Here is a 9,687-nt window from a genome sequence, read left to right as displayed (position 1 = left end):
CACTTTTTCCCCCAGCCAGTTTTGTGCTTGCTCAAGTGACAATGGTGAAAGAGATGGAGTTTAAAAAATATATATTTCCCCTCACTGAGGCTGACTTGGTGTGGCAGATTTTATTCTCCTAAAGATGGTCACAACGCTATATCATATCCCACATGCTCTTCTTACAATGTGACCTTTACCCTTTTCCCATCAAATGATGGGTCAATGTCCCCTCTCCTAGAACTTAGGAAGATCTTTATTATGGCTTTGATCAGCTAAACACAAGAAAAGGTGATACAATTTGATTTCACAAGCTAAATCATAAAACTGACATGTATTTCCAACTTGTCCTTTTAGGACATTCACTTTTGGAGCTCTAGGCCACCATCTAAGAGGGCTGAGGCCATCATGCTGTGAGAAAGCCCAGGCTTTAGGGAGAGACCATGCATAGGTTTGCCAGCCAACAGCCATCATCAAGTGCCAGACATATGAGTGAAGACATTGCCAGATGATTCCATTCCTCAGCCATCAAGACACTCTCGGGCTTTAAGTCTTCCCAGATGAGGCCTCAGAAAATGAAGATCAGAGAAAGGCCATATCTGCTATCTAAACAGCAGTGATCTACCTAAATTAGTGATATATCTATCTAAAAAAGATTATTATCTATCTAAATTCCTGATCCATAGGATTCATGAGTATAATAAAATGGTTGTTTTATACCATTAAGGTTTTTTTTTTTTTTGAGGTGGAGGACATTATGCAGTAATAGATAACTAGAACAAAATTTAAAGCCTGGAAGTGGAGATGTCCATACCAAAAATATAAAATATGTGGCGTTCACTTTGGGGCCAGGCAAAAGCTGGATGGCTCTGAGGAGAGCGTTTGTGGAAGTCTAAAGGGCTTCAAAGAGGCTTTTAATGAGTGCTCAAAGGATAGTAAGGAAAATGTTACTGGAATCTTGAGGAAAGGCAAACCTTTTTATGTAGTTTTGGAAAGTTTGGTAGCATAGAAAATAGGAAATGATGTAAAGAATTTAACTATGGAGATTTCTAGGCAGAATATTAAAAGTACCAGCTGGCTTCTTCTCACTGTCTATGATAAAACATGAAAGGAAAGAAATTAGTTAAATAATAAGCTGTTAAATATAAAGGATATAGGACTCACTGGGTTTGAAAATAAAACTGTCTCTAACCCTAATAGCTTCCAGGCTAAGGTCAAATCCAGAGTAGGGTTGTAAGACCTTTGTTAAGACCTCAGAAAAATCCAAGGCCATATCTCATAGAATCTTTCAGATGGAGAAAAGGCTTTTAAGAATCTTAAGGGCTTCCAGAGATAAACCCATGCACAGTCACCTTATCTTTGACAAAAGAGGAAAGAATATACAATGGAGAAAAGAAAGTCTCTTCAATAAGTGGTGCTGGGAAAACTGGACAGCTATATGTAAAAGAATGAAATTAGAACACTCCCTAACACCATACACAAAAATAAACTCAAAATGGATTAAAGACCTAAATGTAAGGCCAGACACTATCAAACTCTTAGAAGAAAACATAGGCAGAACACTCTATGACATAAATCACAGCAAGATCTTTTTGACCCACCTCCTAGAGAAATGGAAATAAAAACAAAAATAAACAAATGGGACCTAATGAAACTTAAAAGCTTTTGCACAGAAAAGGAAACCATAAACAAGACGAAAGGACAACCGTCAGAATGGGAGAAAATATTTGCAAATGAAGCAACTGACAAAAGATTAATCTCCAAAATATACAAGCAGCTCATGCAGCTCAATATCAAAAAAACAAACAACCCAATCCAAAAATGGGCAGAAGACCTAAATAGACATTTCTCCAAAGAAGATATACAGATTGCCAACAAACACATGAAAGGATGCTCAACACCACTAATCATTAGAGAAATGCAAATCAAAACTACAAAGAGATATCACCTCCTACCAGTCAGAATGGCCATCATCTCAGCATATACCCTGAGAAAACAATAACTCAAAAAGAGTCACGTACCACAGTGTTCACTGCAGCTCTATTTACAATAGCCAGGACATGGAAGCAACCTAAATGTCCATCGACAGATGAATGGATAAAGAAGATGTGGCACATATATACAATGGAATATTACTCAGCCATAAAAAGAAACAAAATTGAGTTATTTATAGTGAGGTGGATGGACCTAGAGTCTGTCATACAGAGTGAAGTAAGTCAGAAAGAGAAAAACAAATACCGTATGCTAACACATATATATGGAATCTAAAAAAAAAAATGGTTCTGATGAACCTAGGGGCAGGACAGGAATAAAGACACAGATGTAGAGAATGGACTTGAGGACACAGGGAGTGGGAAGGATAAGCTGGGACAAAGTGAGAGAGTGGCATGGACATATATACATTACCAAATGTAAAATAGATAGCTAGTGGGAAGCAGCCACAGAGCACAGGGAGATCAGCTTGGTGCTTTGTGACCACCTAGAGGGGTGGGATAGGGAGGGTGGGGTGGAGATGCAGGAGGGAGGAGATATGGAGATATATGTATATGTATATCTGATTCACTTTGTTATAAAGCAGAAACTAACACACCATTGTAAAGTAGTTATACTCCAATAAAGATGTTAAAATAAATTAAAAGTCCACTACTAAAAAAAAAAGAATCTCAATGTTTTCCAAAAATCTTAAGGGCTTTCCCCATAACAATCTCACAAGAGGCCAAAGTACAGAAAGCATTATCTCAAAATAATTTGTGTTTGTGGCTTTTATCTAAAAAAGTGTATTATAAATCGACACATAAAAAGCCCACAATGTTTTTAAAAGAATTTACCAGCTTTGATTGAAAGGGAAAGAGATGGTGAGAAATAAAAAGAGGTGTTTGGACTACTATAACCTATTTCTACAGATGATGTCACGGTTGTCCAGTTACACCTGTGGAAGTCCACCAATCCCTGAACTCCTTGCTTCAAAAAAGCCTATATAAGATCAGCAGGTGCAGTCTAAGTTTACTCAGCTATAAACACAGACAATTTCTTATAGAGAAGGATTCAAAAGGCAGAGGGAATGAAGCCATGACTCTAGGGGCAGAGACAAGAGTCATGGAAAACAACTTCTAGGAAGTAGGACTGAGACCTATTCAAGGAATTCGCAACATGAGCCTGCTGGGTTTCAGGATTGCTAGGGAGCAGTGACTGTTGTGTGCTTTCTATTATATTTTCCTCCTTTACCTATAAGGGGTTCCCCTATGTCTATTCCACCACGGCATGTTGAACATGTGGGGGATATATATAATCTCATTTACAGGTCTTCAGAGGGAACTACACCCAAGGAGCCTTATCTACACCTGGACCTGATTAGGTAGCAAGATCCTTTAGGTGGCAAGATCCTTTCAAGCTGATGCTGTAGTGAAATAAAACCTGAGGGGATCCTAAGAGAGGGGATGAATAAGTGTTGCACATGGGAGGGATGTGAACTGTGACCAGAAGATGACCAGGGTGTGGACCTAGTGTTTCTCATGGATAAAATCACACACAAGTAAATTTGAAATTCATAATTCATATTAAGTTCAATTTGTTCCTTAGTATATCAATTGTATAAGCATAAGTTCACATTTTCAAACCAGGTGTTGTATCAGAATTGACTACCTGAAAGGAGAATTTGTAGTTTGAAAATTAATTGCTTAGCATGGAATTAGGGCAAAGAAAGGATTTATGCAAGGAACATAGTCTGATGAAATCTCATGAAGAGTTCCTGCCCTGTAGCAGAGAAAGACTCTAGAGACTTTGATGCTCATGTAATTCAGATTTTAAAACACTCTAGAAAATGCTGGATGCTCATTGCTATGTGTTTCTGTAAAGTCTGCTTTTTAATATGCTGGCTATATTCTTTTGGTAAGAGTTTTAAAATACATATTAATATCACTGATTAAGCAACAATCAAGTAAAGTAATTTTTCTCCATGGACCTAAGAGACATTTTGTAGTACTCATAATGTGTTAGTTTGATTAGTTTAAATTTCAAAATAGTAAGCCTTATTTTCCTTAAGGCTTTGTACCAAGTATAATCTATATTGACACTTTATATTTTACAAGTTGATATGTAAATAAAACAAATAAGTAAAATGAGGTATATATATCTGACATATCACTCATCTAAAACTTAAGCCACTCCACTACAAAGCTTTTTAGCACTCCTCATTGCTATCATCTGTAGACTTGCCATGCACCCCCTTATTAATGAAGATTATGAAATTTTAGTCACATTTTTTACCTGCCCTAACTTTTAGAATATTCCTACAACATCAACAGGAACAATTAATATAATGACCTTGTCATAAAATTGCTGGACCCTTAAATTGCAATAAGCTTAACTCTACTCCCAGGCTCTAAAGTGGATCTTGTCTTCAGTAGAACATCCCCCCCTCAGATACATTAAACTTTGACACTGCACTCTCTGACCACAACTTCCATCCTGTCACATCTCCTTCACTCCTGCTTCACCTAGTCTTTGGCCATGGAGAAATGTTGTTCCATTTTCTACCAGCCCAATCCTTTCCTGACCTCTCTTCCTTCCTAACCTCACCTAGACACTGCTGTTGATCATTTTGACCTCAGCTCTATTTGTTTATATACTACAATATGACCAAAAAGTTACAACACTGATTTCAAAAATAAAATTAATTTGGTTTTGCTTGCATGATTACAAAAGAAACACATGTGCATTGGGCAAATATTTAGGAAACAAAGAAAATGATAAAATTAAAATCACCATTAACCATATTAAAAAGAAATATGCAGTATTAACATTTTGATGTATATATCTTACCAGTTATTTCTATTCATATATATATATATAAATACAGATTTTTTAAAAAATATAGACTGGACTGTATATATTGGTTTCTTAAAGTCATGTGGGTTTTTTTTTATTCCAATACTACTCCATAAATAATCAAGATTAAAAATTTTTACAAGATAATAGCATTTTTGAAAATATATTACAAAAGTCTTTAATATAGAGATTTAAGTTATAACTATGACATAATTTATGTAGCAGAGATCTTTTACGAATGTTATGACCAAAACTATTAAAATCTCACATTAGTTCCTGTGACATAATTTATGTAGCAGAGATCTTTTACGAATGTTATGACCAAATCTATTACAATCTCACATTAGTTCCTGTCACCCTTTAAAATTCTAATTGTGATTATATTTCTCTCTCTATTAAATATTTCTATATGTAGAGGTCATCTCTAATTTTAAACACTATTTGGCAGTAAGAATTTGACATAATTTTAAAACATAAAGGTCTGTTTTCTTTTCAGTATTGCCATTTCTTCAAATAGAATATATCACCATAAGTCTCTGTATACTAATTTTCAAGGGTACATATTTTCTTTTCATTATCACTACATTCCTATTTTAAAATACATATTATTATTTAATTTTTTAAAAAACAGATATTGAAAGTATTTTATTTATTCTTAATAGAAAAATGGGAGTACAGGTTGTTCATATCCAAAATGGACTCCCTGGCCAAACACTATTTATCATTCTAGCCACCACTATTGAATTATATTTCTTTTTTTTTTAACATCTTTACTGGAATATAATTGCTTTACAATGGTGTGTTAGTTTCTGCTTTATAACAAATTGAATCAGTTATACATATACATATGTTCCCATATCTCTTCCCTCTTCCATCTCCCTCCCTCCCACCCTCCCTATCCCACCCCTCTAGTTGGTCACAAAGCACCGAGCTTATCTCCCTGTGCTATGCGGCTGCTTCCCACTAGCTATCTATTTTACGTTTGGTAGTGTATATATGTCCATGCCACTCTCTCACTTTGTCACAGATTACCCTTCCCCCTCCCCATATCCTCAAGTCCATTCTCTAGTAGGTCTGTGTCTTTATTCCCGTCTTACCCCTAGGGTCTTCATGACATTTTTTTTTCATTAGATTCCATATATATGTGTTAGCATACGGTATTTGTCTTTCTCTTTCTGACTTACTTCATTCACTCTGTATGACAGACTCTAGGTCCATCCACCTCACTATAAATAACTCAATATCATTTCTTTTTATGGCTGAGTAATATTCCATTGTATATATGTGCCACATCTTCCTTATCCATTCATCCGATGATGGACACTTAGGTTGCTTCCATGCCCTGACTATTGTAAATAGAGCTGCAATGAACATTTTGGTACATGACTCTTTTTGAATTATGGTTTTCTCAGGGTATATACCCAGTAGTGGGATTGCTGGGTCATATGGTAGTTCTATTTGTAGTTTTTTAAGGAAACTCCATACTGTTCTCCATAGTGGCTGTATCAACCTACATTCCCACCAGCAGTGCAAGAGCGTTCCCTTTTCTCCACACCCTCTCCAGTATTTATTGTTTCTAGATTTTTTGATGATGGCCATTCTGACTGGTGTGAGATGATATCTCATTGTAGTTTTGATTTGCATTTCTCTAATGATTAATGATGTTGAGTATTTTTTCATGTGTTTCTTGGCAATCTGTATATTCTTTGGAGAAATGTCTATTTAGATCTTCTGCCCATTTTTTGATCGGGCTGTTTGTTTTTTTGTTATTGAGCTGCATGGGCTGCTTGTATACTTTGGTGATGAATCCTTTGTCAGTTGCTTCATTTGCAAATGTTTTCTCCCATTCTCAGGGTTGTCTTTTAGTCTTGTTTATGGTTTCCTATGCTGTGCAAAAGCTTTGAAGTTTCATTAGGTCCCATTTGTTTATTTTTGTTTTTATTTCCATCTCTCTAGTAGGTGGGTCAAAAAGGATCTTGCTGTGATTTATGTCATAGAGTGTTCTGCCTATGTTTTCCTCTAAGAGTTTGATAGTTTCTGGCCTGGCATTTAGGTCTTTAATCCATTTTGAGTTTATTTTTGTGTATGGTGTTAGGGAGTGTTCTAATCTCATACTTTCACATGTAGCTGTCCAGTTTTCCCAGCACCACTTATTGAAGAGGCTGTCTTTTCTCCACTGTATATTCTTGCCTCCTTTATCAAAGATAAGGTGACAATATGCGCATGGGTTTATCTCTGGCCTTTCTAGCCTGTTCCATTGATCTATCTTTCTGTTTTTGTGTCAGTACCATACTGTCTTGATTACTGTAGCTTTGTAGTATAGTCTGAAGTCAGGGAGCCTGATTCCTCCAGCCCCGTTTTTTGTTCTCCAGATTGCTTTGGTTTTTTGGGGTCTTTTGTGTTTCCATACAAATTGTGAAATTTTTTGTTCTAGCTCTGTGAAAAATGCCAGTGGTAGTTTGATAGGGATTGCATTGAATCTGTAGATTGCTTTGGGTAGTACAGTCATTTTCACAATGTTGATTCTTCCAATCCAAGAACATAGTATATCTCTCCATCTGTTTGTATCATCTTTAATTTCCTTCATCAGTGTCTTATAATTTTCTGCATACAGGTCTTTTTTCTCCTTAGGTAGGTTTATTCCTAGATATTTTATTCTTTTTGCTGCAGTGGTAAATGGGAGTGTTTTCTTAATTTCACTTTCAGATTTTTCATCATTAGTGTATAGGAATGCAAGAGATTTCTGTGCATTAATTTTGTATCCTGCTACTTTACCAAATTCATTGATTAGCCCTAGTAGTTTTCTGGTAGCATCTTTAGGATTCTCTATGTGTGGTATCATGCCATCTGCAAACAGTGACAGCTTTACTTCTTCTTTTCCGATTTGGATTCCTTTTATTTCCTTTTCTTCTCTGATTGCTGTGGCTAAAACTTCCAAAAGTATGTTGAATAAGAGTGGTGAGAGTGGGCGATCTTGGCTTGTTCCTGATCTTAGTGGAAATGCTTTCAGTTTTTCACCATTGAGGAGGCTGTTGGCTGTGGGTTTGTCATATACGGCCTTTATTATGTTGAGGAAAGTTCCCTCTATGCCTACTTTCTGCAGGGTTTTTGTCATAAATGGGTGTTGAATTTTGTCGAAAGCTTTCCCTGCATCTATTGAGATGATCATTATGGTTTTTCTCCTTCAATTTGTTAATACGGTGTATCACGTTGACTGATTTGCGTATATTGAAGAATCCTTACATTCCTGGGGTAAACCCCACTTGATCATGGTGTATGATCCTTTTAATGTGCTGTTGGATTCTGTTTGCTAGCATTTTGTTGAGGATTTTTGCATCTATGTTCATCAGTGATATTGGCCTGTAGTTTTCTTTCTTTGTGACATCTTTGTCTGGTTTTGCATGTTATTATTTTAAAAAGAAAAGTCTCCAGCCTAATAAAGCCATTTCAAAGCCTTCTCCCTGCAAATCATTTAAGTGGGTACAAAAAACAATAAAACTAATTCAGAAAAAGGAGAGGAAGGAAGAATCCAAAAAAGCAACCTACTTCACCAGAGTTGAAAATATAAATGGTAGAAATATTTTTAGACACTGTTCTTTTTGCTTTAAAGTGCAGTACAAGAGAACACTAGGCCAGTAGTTTTCAAATATTTTTAGCAGCATTTATTTTGCAAAAGGAAATGTTTTTGCAAGAACAATACATAAAACACATGAAGTGGGCTGCTTCAGTTCAAGCCTGGGGGAGCAGGTCTGGACACACACCGGTTGGATGGGCCACACCCTACTGGGGTCCTTGAAACACACCTACAACCCTCAGGGCTCTGGGGAAAAGCTGTAAACAAAAATTTATACTTAAACACCTATCAGCAACATGGTATCAGCAACAGAGAAGTCTCAGAAATTATTAACGTATGTGAATATATATCAAGTATAAATGTTCTGATTTACTTTGTAATGTTCAAACATCACTATATGGTAGTTCTAGTTTTAATTTTTTGAGGAACCTCTATACTATTTTCTGTAGTGGCAGCACCATTCTACATTACCACCAACAGTGTACAAGGGTTCTAATATCTCCACATCCTAGCCAACACTTAAAAAAAATTTTTACAATAGCCATCCTAAAAGGTATGAATGAGGTTATAAATTACTGTGGTCTTAATCTAGCAATCCCATTTTGTGTATATACCCAAAAGAATTGAAATCAGTATCTTGAAGAGGTATCTGCAACCCCATGTTCATATCCAAGTGGAAAATGAATCCAAGAAAACAACCAAAATATCCAAAAACAATGAATGAATAAAGAAAATGTAGTCTATATGTAAAATATTATTCTGCCTTAAAAAAGAAGGAAACCCTACCACTTATGACAACATGGATGAGTCTACAGGATATTATATTACATGAAGTAAGCCAGTCACAGAAGGACAAATACCACATGATTCCACTTATATGGCATATCTAAAATAGTTGATGGTGGTTTGCCAGGGGCTTGTGGGAGAGGAAATGGGAAATTGTTTTCAATGATTTAAAGTTTCTGTTATGCAAAATGAGTAAGTTCTAGAAATCTGCTGTACAACATAGTACCTGTAGTTAACAGTATGGTATTATGCACTGTAAAATACATTAAGAGGATAGATCTCATGTAAGTGTTCTTACCAAAAAAAGAACCAAAGAAATTTTTGGAGGTGATGAATATGTACAGTGCCTTGGTTTTGGTGATGGTATCATGGGTGTATGCATATGTCTGAACTCATCGGAATGTATAAATTAAATGTGTGACTTTTTTATATCAATCATACCTCACTAAAAATTCAATATAAAGACCTTTTACAATATAATTTTGTTTTCATGTACAGAAATATGTGTTATTCTGTATTTT

This window comes from Pseudorca crassidens, chromosome 2 (assembly GCF_039906515.1).
Source record: "Pseudorca crassidens isolate mPseCra1 chromosome 2, mPseCra1.hap1, whole genome shotgun sequence".
Classification (NCBI taxonomy): domain Eukaryota; kingdom Metazoa; phylum Chordata; class Mammalia; order Artiodactyla; family Delphinidae; genus Pseudorca; species Pseudorca crassidens.
This window is presented reverse-complemented; position numbering follows the sequence as displayed.